This window comes from Callionymus lyra, chromosome 2 (assembly GCF_982586985.1).
Source record: "Callionymus lyra chromosome 2, fCalLyr1.hap1.1, whole genome shotgun sequence".
In the NCBI taxonomy this organism is placed as follows: Eukaryota; Metazoa; Chordata; class Actinopteri; order Syngnathiformes; family Callionymidae; genus Callionymus; species Callionymus lyra.
The window spans coordinates 33,876,794-33,890,428 of record NC_141819.1 but is presented as its reverse complement, the minus strand read 5'-3'; positions in this window follow the sequence as shown (position 1 = coordinate 33,890,428).

Genomic DNA, 13,635 nt, shown 5'->3' with positions numbered 1-13,635 from the left:
ATGGGTCATTTGAGACAAAATGCATATTAATATGTATGTAGGAATCAATTGTTTAACATATTAGTATCTAATGAAAGAAAAAATAAAAATATGTTATTAGACTTCAACGAAGAGACACAGAAGTAAACAATATGAAAATACAATTTAATATAAAAAACATTCCAAGTTTAAAACAAGCAATCGGAAGCATGTCTACAAGAGGTCGATCGTAATGTCCTGACCAATTAATTAAAAAAGAACTAAAGACGGAGTATCCAAAAGTGCAGGGATAATGTGTCAGGGAAAATCAGTGTGTCCAGGTAAAACAGAGTAAAAATATATAAATTGACAAATAAGAAAGTATGAGCTGACACCGGTCCATGGAAGGCCTGGCGTTTATGAAGGGCAGAGTGATCGTAGATTGCCAAAAGCTGAGCATCATTAGCATGTCCTGCCAAAAACTGTTTTGAATCGCCCTGTAAAAGGCTGTCAAACAATGGTAAACAAGCAAATAATGAATACATTTTATGTTGAAGCCTTCAAATACTTAAAACATGCTTAAATGACCAGAGTTCTGTCAATAGTTAGGGAAAAATCCTCAATAGTACTGATTTACCATGTGTCTCTATTTCCTAAGCGCAGGATGATGTTGAGCATTATTCAATAGGCGACTTTGATATCAACGCCATCGCCTGGCGCTCAGGGTCAGGGATGATATGAGCTGCCTGTGACATGATAAATGTGTTTTTCTCCCCTTGCTCACACCTTCTTCAAGAGAAACATAATAAGAAAAGTTTTTCCTTCAAGCTGGGCAAAAAACTTTTCCGTCTTCCTTCCTTTCCTTTTCCTTCACCCCCCAGTCTCCGTCGTCTTTCTCTCAAGACTGTGAAGACAGCGTGATTTGAGGCGGTTGGTTGTCTGATTGCTATGCATTGTTTAGTTTCTTTCATTAATGTTGGGTGCCAGTCGAGGGCTACAGATGAACAATAGCAGGGGCCCCAGGCCTGGATCAATAGCAGATTGCTGATAGTGCCCCGTCCATTCTCCCCTCCAGATTACATGATAAATGGGTCGCTCCATACACAGTGACAGGCCCATGGCTAGCAGGGCTAGGTAAAGCCCTGTATCTTCTGACTATCACATCCTCTGTTTTTTCTATGAACAGCTGCAATAAAAAAGAATGTGAATCCCTTGAAAATCTCTGGGTTTCTTCGAGACTTATGGAGTTACAATAGTAAAACCAGTTTGCGCAAACTAAAGCCACATCAATGTTAGAAATGTTTATTTAAAAAATCAGATACAATTGTATATAAATGTTGACCTTCCTTTGACAGCAGCAATTTCAACCAAATGCTTTCTGCAGCAGCTAATTGGACCCTGCTCTGGAGGAATCTTGGAGTCACTACACAAATTCAGTAATATTTTCAGATAGCTCAATCAGATTAAGGTCAGGACTCCATTAGGCACATTTTTCTGTAGCTTTGGGTTGTTGTCAAGTTGCGTCACTCACTCCCGGTTGAGCTTCAGTAAGCATCTAGAAGATCTTACATCTTTCTACAAAATGTTTTAATAAAATTGGGACTAAAGTTAATAGTAATCATATCCAGGCCTTGACGCATCCCCCAAGGGTTTACAGTGTCTCGGTTTTTACTTCTTGAGCCTGAGCTGTGAATGTAAGTGTCAAGTTTTCTGAAGAGACAATACATGCCTTAAGTCTAGTTTCTTCTCCTGGCTTTCTGCTTTGCTTCCTTGCTTGTTTCTCCTGAATGTTTGCATCCAGTCTCTCTGTTCCTCTGGTGCTACTAACCTTTAGAGTAACATGTCATGGGTTGTTGGGGTTAACTCCATATTTGTCAAGATGTTAGCATGTCCAAGATAAACTAGAAGGTTGTTTTTTCTCCATAATTCATGAATATTAAAGAATTGTATTTACTTTTGAAAACGCTTTTCAGCTTCATGCAACTCGTAGGTCTTTTGTGCAAAGGATAATCCAATACAATGCATGGCTATAAAAAAATCTTGAATTGGTGTGTACACCTTGATTATTCTAACATTAAACATATAAACAAATCAATAACAATTTTATCGTCACAAGTTTGTGTCAAATTCAAAAACTTGGGAAAAAAGACGAAACCAATATGCATAACGATAACAGCATGAAAAAGGAGCACGACTGGAGAAGAAAGTCACACCAGCGATACAAAAACTTACAAAACTAAAAGAAAACACAGAAAATGTTAGGGACAGTTCAAGTACAAGGCGACATCAGAGTGAGAGACTAACCTAGTCTGGTGATTTGAACAACTGGTGATTTCCGCCTGTTTCTGAGCTCCTTCAGAATGGGATGTAACCGTCAAAAAAACATCTCAATTAAGGCACTTGCACACAGCCAACAAGGTAAAACAGGAAATTTGAGGGACTCATTTTCTGACCAGACCAGAGCAGAAGATCTTTACTTAAACAGTAAAGTACTGAAGTACACCGTAAGTCATCAGAGCTGACATGTGGATTGGCATCATTATTTTATATATAAAACTCATAAGTTATATTCATCAGTTGTTTTTAGTACTTTTTAATTAAAGCAGCAAGTTTTTGTTTTTTTCTCAAGGATTGTTCATGTATTTCCTTTCATATCTGGTGCCCCTTATTGTTAGACCTTTGGTGTCTTCGTGCAATACCTGTCATGGTTTGAGCAGCTGCTCCGGTGCATTGGTGAACTTGCTCTTCATTCTCTCTTTGTCTCTCTCTCTGTGCGGTATAAATGGCTGTGATGGTGAGGAATGGGATACACAGAAGCTACAAAATTGCCAATTTACTGTAGAGCTTGGTGTCAAATGCACCTCAGTCTAATAGGGGTTAAAAACCATAAGGTTGTGCAATGCGGCTTGTTGCCTTACCAACTGTCGCCAATCATTAGTTCAAACAAACATACGATTGATGTAGTGATTTTTTTAAGATGGCATTTTCAATTATTCTCTCTCCATGCAGCAGTAATTTGTCAGCCGTTATGCCTTCTAGATCCACACACTCAAAACAAATGATTCGTCCGTATGTTTGTGTCAGCGTTTGGTTGATATTTTTGTAAAATAGATGGGAGGAAAACAGAGTTAAAGTTGCTGTGATTCAAGGTCCTTCAGCAAAGCTCGGGAGCACCAGTGCCTAGTTAATCTACTCATTGACGCGTTGTCCTCTGTTGCAGCTGAAGGACGGTCTTTAGACTAATGACCACACATATGGCGTGTCGCCCATTTAAAAGAGAAACAAACACCTCCAGGCTATGAAAGTGTGTCAGTGCGTGGTAAAACAAGGTGTGCAGTCATGAAATGAACACATTTGTCTGCCTTTTTTTCACACACACACAGAGGACGATGGATTCATTTATATTATTTTGCTTTGTGATTATGGTTTTACAACAGAGGACAACCTTCTGGAAAGTTTGAACCCTTTTGGCATGGTCATTATTCAAAATACAAAACGTGTATACCACACTGATTGTTGTCTTTAGAAGATGTGAGTCAAGTGTTTATCAAGAGTTTTTTATCTCATATCTATTTTTTACTTCACTTAAAGACATGGATATTTCAAATACACATTACAATAGCTGGCACCAGACGCAACAATGTGTCTAATACACATTTGTGCATAAATGGTGTCAGTCCTCGCCATAGATGGATCTGGTTCTCAACATGAATATGAAATTCCCTAAAATACTTTTTCTGATGATCATGTGGTTGAGCCTTAACTTCAAAAATATGTGTGTTAAATATTGATCTGAACTTCTATATCAAGTTATTGTTCATCTTGAGGAATCAGCCTGTTTCTATGTCCTGTTGAAAACCTAAAAACTTGCATCAATCGAGGAGAGACCAAGAGAGGGATGTGGCAGAGGCACATGTAGTTAAGAGAGTCTTTCTGGGCTTTAACTCCCCGAAACACAATATCCATCACAAACTTGTCCGACTTGTCCTTTGGGTTTTCCATGTGTTTTAAAGGTTCAATTTATGAATGTTGGTCTAGTTAGTTGACCTCAGCCCAGGCTTTGTGTGGAAAAAAGATATTATTACATCAGATTACTTATATCTACTTTTCCCATGAAAAAGACAAAAATATTTTACCTGAATTTACTGAATAAAAGTGAGTCGCTGCTCTAATGATTGTGATTATTATGATTTAATTTACAATTTACATTCCACCAGTCTAGGCAACCTCATCAGACACCACTCTACATTTCCACTGTTATGCGGATGACACCCAATTGGATTTCTCAATGAAGCCAGATGAAAGAAATCAGCTAAAACAACTACTAAAAACGTTTTTTTTACTAAACTCTGACAAAACTGAGGTTCTACTAGTGGGTTCACAACATCTTGGAAATTCCTTAACTAATGAACAAGCCTTTCATTTTGGACTTACTCTTTCTGCTTTCCTTCAGGACTTCATCATTTAACTCACATAAAGAACAATAATAATGGACTGCCTACTTTGACTTTCATGACTCAGGCACTTCCTTCCTTTGGATGCTGCTGAAAAGGTCATCCATGATTTTGTTACCTTCAGGCTGGACTATCGTAACTCTCTTCTGTCAGGATGTTCTCAAAAGTCTCTCAGAACTCTTCAGCTCATTCAGAACTCTAAGAGACTAAGAGACGCGAACACATTTCCCATGTGCTGTCCCCTTTACATTTGCTTCCCACATTAGCTAGCACCAACATAAATTAAATATCTAATCCAAACGTATCAACCTTCTAGGACGTTGCAATCCTTAAACTCAGATCTATTAGTCATATCACACATCTCTAAATTTAGATATGGAGCCAGGGCCTTCACCTTCTCTAGGTTTAAGAGTCATCTTTAATGTTTACTTTTCGATAAGGCCTATAGCTAGGACTGACTCAGGCTTTGTCTGGACCAGACTTCTCCGTGGGCCAGTTAGGGTTAGGGACCCTGCTGCCCCAACCCTCTCCTTGTCTCTCCTCTCCTGTCTTTTCTCCCCTCCAGTCTGTCACAGGAGAAGACCCTACACAATGAGTCTGGATCTCCCTTTTTCCTCTTTTATGTAGAGTTATTTAAAAAGCGTCTTGAAATAACAATGTAACTGAATTGTGGACATCACGCAATCTTGAGTATATCAAAGCAGAATCCCGAATACTCGATAGATTGTCAAGGTCAGTCCTCAGTTGGTCGAGACCGTGACCCAACGACCTATCTCGATACCATTGTTTCTCGGCGTCCTCCATCTACAGGGACAAAGGAGTTGGATAGGCCCATAGTTTCAATGTGTGTGATTGTGTGTCTGCTGTGCCCGTCCTCTGATGCTACGGATGATGTAATTGATGGAGAGTGGAAGTTCAAGATAGATGGAGCGCTGAGAGCTTTGGGATTTTGACAAAAATAAACTACCTATTTTTTTTCAGGACACTTGATGTGACATGATGAGGGATTAAGGCGAGCGTGTTCACACTCTTGTCCTCTAAAGCGGGAACATTATGATAGATGTCCTCACTGTAACACTACCACTTACATTGTGTAAAGATTTCAACTCTAAAAAGATTCCTTGCAAGGGCATCAGATCTGTACTCATATTTGACATCTTCATTTGTTAGCATTTTGTTTGCATTTGTCTCACTATGATGGTTTAATTTGTTTTTGTAGGGGTCTGTGTCCACTCCCTGGGGTGTGTGACGCTGGTATAACTGTCACCTCGCTGACAGTCCCAGTATGAAGCTTCTATGCACCTTCAACGCAATTACTCAAAACCTCCTGTACAGCCTCTAAACCAACGCGCTCAGCTAAATTTCCGGGCGGCTGACGGCGATGATGTTAAAACATAACGACGCGACGACAAACAAAATTTACACGTGTAGTGCTCTTCTTATAGTAGAACATTTTTTATATACCAAACACCCCGAAAGCTTGCAAAAACAACTCTCATATTTCAGTGATGAATGTTTTGTAAAGCTGCTTAGAGACCTTAACCTTGGAGTATTAGTTAAATATATATATATATATTGGTTTAAATTAGTTAAAAAGTAAAAACGTAATGAAACATTAATACAATGGTAAAACTGCAGGAATACATAGCAAAAATAGTGACACACAATGTATTATGACTTTTTTATTTATTTAATTTTTACAACAGTAGTATCTACAGAAATAACAGCTTCAGTTTTGGACAACAAAAGTCTCTTTAAAAAAAATGTAAAAAAAGAATAAATAGAATAAAGTAAAAAAAATCTATTATTACTACTACAACCAATACTGATAAAACAAAAGGGTTTTGGACAGTAGTAGACCTAATTAAACTGAATCAACCTAAAACCAGGCTTTATCTCCCAGTGTGGTTTTCCTGGTCTTACACAGCATGAAGCTCTAGCTTTAAAATGCACAAATTTTAGAACTTAGAATTGGAAATCACAGTGTATTAGGGGTAATACAAATCACTTATATGTATTTATTAATGTTTTCAGTTAATTGCGATGTTGGACGGAACATAAATGTATTGCCTTTAGAAACTATCTCCCCTGTGAGATTTTATTTGTTATTTGTTTTAATTCGGAAAAGTCTTTTTTTTTTTCAAATAAAATACAAATATATAGAATAAGTGAAAAAAATGAAACTACTATTATTAGTTGAATGAATAAAACAAAGGGGGTTTGGACAGTAGTAGACCTGATGCAGGTGAATCAATCAACTTAAAAGGCAGACCCGATTGAAAACAATGCTTATATTCAGCACCATCTCTTATATGTACAGGTGTGTGTGTATACACACTTCAATATTCAGTCTGCAGATTAGTTTGGTTTTGTGCTCAGATTAAACATGGAGGAGTCTCAGGTCACACACACACACACACACACACACACACACACACACACACACACACACACACACACACACACACTTCCACCCACCCATACACACGAAGAACAATCTCCTTTCCATGATTCCAAAATGCATAAATCATCCGAAAAAGGCAAAGTGGAGTTTCTTGCTATCAAAATCCTCAATAGAATAGAAAGGTTGATGTTTTTTCCGATGGCACGTGAGCAATGTGCTTATGACAACGATGAGAGGTGAGATCAGCGGTGACGGATCAGCCAGGTCTCTCATGTGGTTTCGTCTTGTCGTCCCGCAATCACACTTACTCTAAAGTGGTTGCAGATAGGAGTGTGATGAAATCAGAATCAGTCCAGGATCTTAAAATGCTATAAACAGAAGAACATTATCTTTACAAACAGCCGCTGTCGTGTCTGTAACGACCGATACAAGTGTTTGATGTTCAGGTTCAGTGTTCACCATAAATAGGACACGTATAAAATCATCTTGTCTTATTGTTTTTTTTCTTAAAAATCTTTCGGGTAATGATAGATTAATATAGATCATATATGAGATGGCTCGACTAGAAACGGTCGATTGCAAAAGTTCTCCATCTTAATCTGTAAGCAGGTATGTTTTTGAAAGAAAAGTGCAGTTTCTGAAACCTTCAATTTTACAAGACATTTTTGACTTGGGCAGGCTACACACATTATGTTTATCAGACAGTTTTGGTCCCGATTTTGCCTCGTTCGGACAAAGGGTGCAAAACGCCTGATTATCTTACCTCAAATTTGACCAGATAATATCTTTTCGAAAAATGGTCGGCGTAGAGAATCATAAATGTGTTCAATATTTATGACCAACAATCGCTCTGTGTGTGAGAAACACCAACTACTTCCAACTTGAATTGTAAGCTAGAAAAGGTTTGTAGCCAATCGGGAAGCAGCGTGATGAGTTTCATTTTAAAACTCATATATGACCCACCCATTCAATACATTCATTCCTGCACAGTATTTCTCTTTAAAAAAATGTCCATTAATAAACTGGCCTTAAGACAAACTTCTCGATCAATTTTTGGACAGATTCTTGACAGATCTTGATGTGTATGAAGCCGTACCCAAGTTCAGGTGTGACTAATCAGAAAACAACAGACTTATTTAATAAAACCAACTCCAAGTAAGTACTCAAGCAAGAGTCCAATATCTCCAAAATACAAATCTAATATCTCATGAGTCCAAAAACCAAAACTTACAACCGGAAAAAAAAGGACGAGAACAGGAACCTGGAAAGACAACAAAAAAAAATGTGGAGGTCGAAAGCTAGAAAACAATGAGAAAAAAACGAAAGCACTCAGGCACAATGTCATAAAAACACTAATAATAATAATAATAATAATAATAATAATAATAATAATAACAATAGCAATAGCAATAATAATAATAATAATAATAATAATAAACTTCCAAACTGGACACGTAAAGCAACTGCTTTGCAAATGCAGGGAATCCTTTGATATGACAAACAGGTGTCTTGATTGCTATTAAGGTCCAGCCTTGTGCCATTAATCAAATGTGGAAGAAGAAAGAGGAAAACAGGAAGTGAGATTAGAAAATAAAACCAAAATAAAAGTGGAACATGACTTTATTGTGTATGATTTTAAGCACAGAGAATATATCAACATTTTGTATCTTCATGTATTGGGACAACCAGTTTAAAACATTGTAAATTGGGAAGTTACCCTGTATATATTTTTATATATACATATATTTTTAATTTTATGTTCCATGTTAAATGCAGGACAGTGAAAGCTATCATAGTCTGAGACAATGTTTGCCCAAAAAATATTCATCATCACAAATCGAACCAATTTTCCAGTTTAAAAAGGTCACTGTCACTATTGTAAAATGTGTCCAGTGCAACAGGCAGTCGCGTGGACAGGTAAGCCCGTCATCAGTATCCCACAAATCTCAGCGGTCCGTCTTCTTATGTGGCAACGTTTCCGCTCAGCCCCCCCCCCCCCCCCCCGCCCCGCTCGTCCTCCCTTCTTCTACATCAGGAATGGAACAGAGAGACCACGTAGCTTACCGCTTATCACTATTATGTGTGTCCCTGTGTCGATCTGTGTGTGACAAATCTGGTGTATTCCCGGCCGGTCGGGTCACCGAGAGTATTACACGTGGCCTGCAGGGGCAATGGGCAGAGGAAATGAAGGGCTATTAGAGGTAGAGAGAAGCAAAGCCTGGTAGAACAGAGACATTTAAGCTAGGGGCGATGTGACAGCAGAGACTGTCCAATAATACTGATATATTCTTATCAATCGGAAACCGCGTAGTGCTGCAACAGCCCACAGCGAAGACCCTGCCATTCTAAATATATTAAATATAGCATAATATCCAAAACAAATACTAATAACGGTCGTGGCTATACAGCAAAGGCAGAGTTTACAGTTAAACCTATCCGTGATATTTCTTGCAAGAATAGTTCTCCCCGAGGTGAGAAAGAAAAAAAACATTCCTCAGTGGCGCCACATTTGCATGATGAGAACGCAGCGCTCATATTCATCTTAGTAAAGTCACTATAAATGACTCCAACAGCATTATCATCTGTTTTACGCAGGTGCGCGATCGGGGGAAATCACTCACTTCAATCCAAAAGAGCTGCAGCCCGCCGCGTAAGCAGCCTCATTTTTTACCATCAACTTGGAGGACGGGAGAAATTGGACGGGAAGAGTCGCTGGGAGGGAGTTGGGTGTAATATCTTTGTTTTCTCAGCGCTTTACCGAAACCATTTGAAACAACAGGATCACTCGAATTATCCCCTGCAATTTCTGGGGCCTTCGTTTTAATGAAAAGCTTTGAACAGGAAGCCCACGCCGCGTTCTTCATGACAAGAATTGTGTACAGGGAACTTTTCGGTATATATTGTAGTCGGATAACTAAATCAGACATCGAGTGAATCAAGGAAATGGGAGCGTTCAAGGTTGGCGCTTCCACAGAGCTATTTATTGGTTTTATGAGGCCCCAATGTCAACTGATAATGAGAGATAGCAGCACTATCCAGATTGAAATGCAACGCGCCTCATCGCTCTCTTAAGTGAAACCAAAACAAGATCTGTTACTTTTTTTCTTTTTTTTTTTAACAATCTTTGTGTTGAAGAGACTTGGAAAAGTGTTAGTCGGACAACATTTTTATTTTTAAATGTAACTACCCAACATGGGAATTTGTGTTACACGCCTTCATAAGGCTTTGCTAGACTTGTCACATAAAGGTTCACTTAAAGAGTGTCTTAAATAGATCTTGGAACTCTATTGTACTCATCAGTATGTGTATGTTTTTACAAAACTCTCTTTACATTGAAATATTCACATTAGAAAATCCTGGCCTAATGAAAATGCATCATTTTTCTGGAGATTAAATCTTGTTTACTAAAACCACTCCCACTCTGCTTGGATTGGCAAAGCATCAGGTTTGTCACTGCGCGTCATCAATCCTGGAAGTCTCCACCTCCAAGGGACTTGTTGTATAAACAAAGGAGGAGTGAAGCCATTATTACGTCATAATAGACTTCACTCACATTCAATTTACTGAAATGCAACGCTTACAATCTTGAAAAAAAAAAAAAAATCTTGTTTAAATGGCAAAAGTGCAGTTTTCCCCATTGCTACGAGGGTTTTTGGGAAAGCTTTAAAAATGATTTATCACAGCCAGAAAAGAGCTCTTCGTATAAGGATATAAAAATAGATTTGACAGAAGTGCCTCCAATCACATTCACATCATTCATGTGGCACATTTTCTTGGGTGAAATGTCATAATAGGAATTGATGTAAAAAGGCTCTGAGATCCTTCAAGGTTGCGAGCAGGAGACTGATGTATACATTGCATGTCAGTTTTTCTTTCTCTGTACATTTATTAACAAGAACATCAGTTAGAACGTCTGCTTTGATTGATATAATTATTTTTTAAATCCAGGGCCAAGTTCATTCAACTTGACCCAGAGAAAACCCAAGGGATACCACAAACACATTTGTCTTCGGGGCCATCGGGTCGACTTCACCCTGAGATAAAACAAGGGTTAAATAGTGAAAAACGCAACTTCATGAACATGAATCATCCATGAAATCAGGAAAAAAGCTTTGGATGTTGTCCAGGCATGCATGACTGGGAGGAGACCATGGGTCAGACCCAGTTCCAGATGGACAGAATGCACCCACACTTTTTAGCCAAGGGTCAGCCGGAAAAAGATGTAATGGCTGAGAGAACCAACATTAATAAGTCATTAGTCATGTGCATTTTTATCTTCCATGTATTTATGTTGCTAAAAGTAAAACACATGTTCCACTTAAGTTCACTAGTTAACATTAAATATTTACTTCCTCATTAAATCATCTTTTTGACCTTGTTTTTTGCAAGTTTTCTTTTCCAATCCATATGGCTTTCTACATGATCTTTTTTAAATGAGAAATTAGTTAATTGTAAATATTTTGATGACACTCATCAGTGTCCTTCTTTTAGATAATATGGTTATATAATATATCCAATTTACAGTTATTTTTGTTTCTTCTATATAATAATTGATTTTGTATCTTGAATCTTAAAGTGATAATTCAGCTCAAAATTCACATTTTAGCATGCGGCAGTATTTGGATTTTTTTTAATTGTGTTTTTTTGGAAGACGACAATTGACTAAAATCGGGGGTGTCAATCACATTGGGCCAAAAACTATTTGAGTAAATTCTATCACATTCTCTTCAATCAACATCCTGTTAACTCTTACTGTTATCTCTTATCTTATCTTTAACATCGGCATCTTTAAGTGTCACCCTATCAACATGATTGTGAAGTTTGTCATCGTAAGTGTGGACAAAAAGAAAACCAGCCAAAATATAGCAATATTCTCTGATCCACTTCCTTCTATTCGCACCTCGCCTCTGCCTCCCAAACACTCCATAATAAAACGGGATGAGTGGCCATCATTCCTTTCTCTCTATAGCTGCAATATCAAAGTTGAAGCTTGTGTGCTCCTTCACTCTTCCTTCTGGCTCTCGTCACTCGTCCCTTTTTCTTGATTCCTCTCATTGTAGCACCTCCTCGCTGTGGCAGAGGAAGGAAGGGAGAAGCGGTAACGTGCACCATGTCTTCATTAAAGTGTCACTCCCCATTATTTTCCTGCTATCTCAATTAGCCGCAGGTTTAATAAAGGGTCCTCTTCTCTCCAGTGCTCTCTTTTCGGCAACTCTCTCCATCTTCCAGTCTTTAACTCTGCAGTCAGACTGAATGATGGGGCTGTTGTGGAGAAAGTGATGCCTGGAATGGTTGGAAGTAAAGAAGAGGAGGCAAGAAAAAGTCAACCACAAACAAACCGGTGTCCGTTTCAGATCGACTTGGTACAAACAACGCACACGAAGGGGAAATCGCGTATCACCATGGATACTTTAACATTATATATCATTTAATATCTATAGACATTTAATATGCTATATACAAATGCTCATGAAACTGTACATGAACCTTCAAAATATGAATAGCTGTCAGTACCAAGCAGACGACAATGTGTGTCGGAATAATAGAGAAATTTACTATAAAATAAAGGCCAAAAAACAAAATATCACTCTAACCAAGAGGTAAAGATGAACAAATAGACAAGAAGGGAACCAGCAAAAACGAATTATAAAACATCAGATCTGACAAATTATCTTTAAGACAGGTCTTGAAAAACAACCCTAATAGACACAGGATGGTTGGTTAGGTTAGGTGTCAGGTCTTTATTTATTTATTTATTTCAGAAATTGTATTATTGTTTCTTATCATTATCTTTGAGGTCCCCCTGCGATAGTCACACCTTTTCTCTTACAAACTGACCGCGGCCCCCGATTAGAGAAGGGAAAATGTTTGTGGCCCTCACAGGAAAAAGGTTGGGGACCCTTGCTTTACATCATGCTAGTGTTAAAAGAGCAATGTGAGTGTCAACAAAACATTTTGTTTCTACATGTTTGAAGCTGGAATGCATTACAGGATGAAGGTTGCAGTTTCACATGTGACTTTTCTGTGTAGAGTTTGTATGTTCTCCCTATGTTGCGTGGTTTTATTCCTGGCACTCTGATTTCCTCCCACAGTCCAAAAACATACAGAGTTTGATTGGGAATTTGGGGAAATTGTTCATAGGTATAAGTGTGTGTGTGAATGGTTGTATGTCTTGTGTGTCCTGCGACGGACTTGCGTCCTGTCCAGGGTGTCCCCCACCTCTCACCTTAAGAAACTGGGATAGCCCAACCCCCCTCCGCTACCCTGATAAAAAGACACAAACTTATCTCATGTTTGAAACTTGGTTAGGTCATGATGGACGGATGAATATAGCATTAAATCCCCCTTGACCTATGAATTGCATAACCTTATTCTTACTGTATACAGCGTAACAGTTTACAAATAAAGTTAAAACAAAATTGAGGTTTGATTAAGTTTCATGAAACTGTGTTCGTATTTCCATGGTCCACTAGATGGCAGTCTCTGCTCTATAATCTTTTGCTATGACAATAATAATACCTATTTTTGTTTTAGCTAGGGACAAAAACGTATACAATTCCCATACACACACATGGGTTTTCATAGTCTATGTTGCTGTGACAACATGACTGGACTGATATGATTAAATGAAAATTCTTTAGTTTTTTCGCTCTTTTATATACCTGTACGGTACATTAGGTAGTTTAAACGTGACCTATGGAATATTATTTTACGGCCTGATACATCATTTTAAAATGTCCATTATTAATGCCCGCTAGTTAAAAGCACTTCAAGTATGATAATACACGAGCCTCTAAATGATCTGAAACCTTTCCTGAG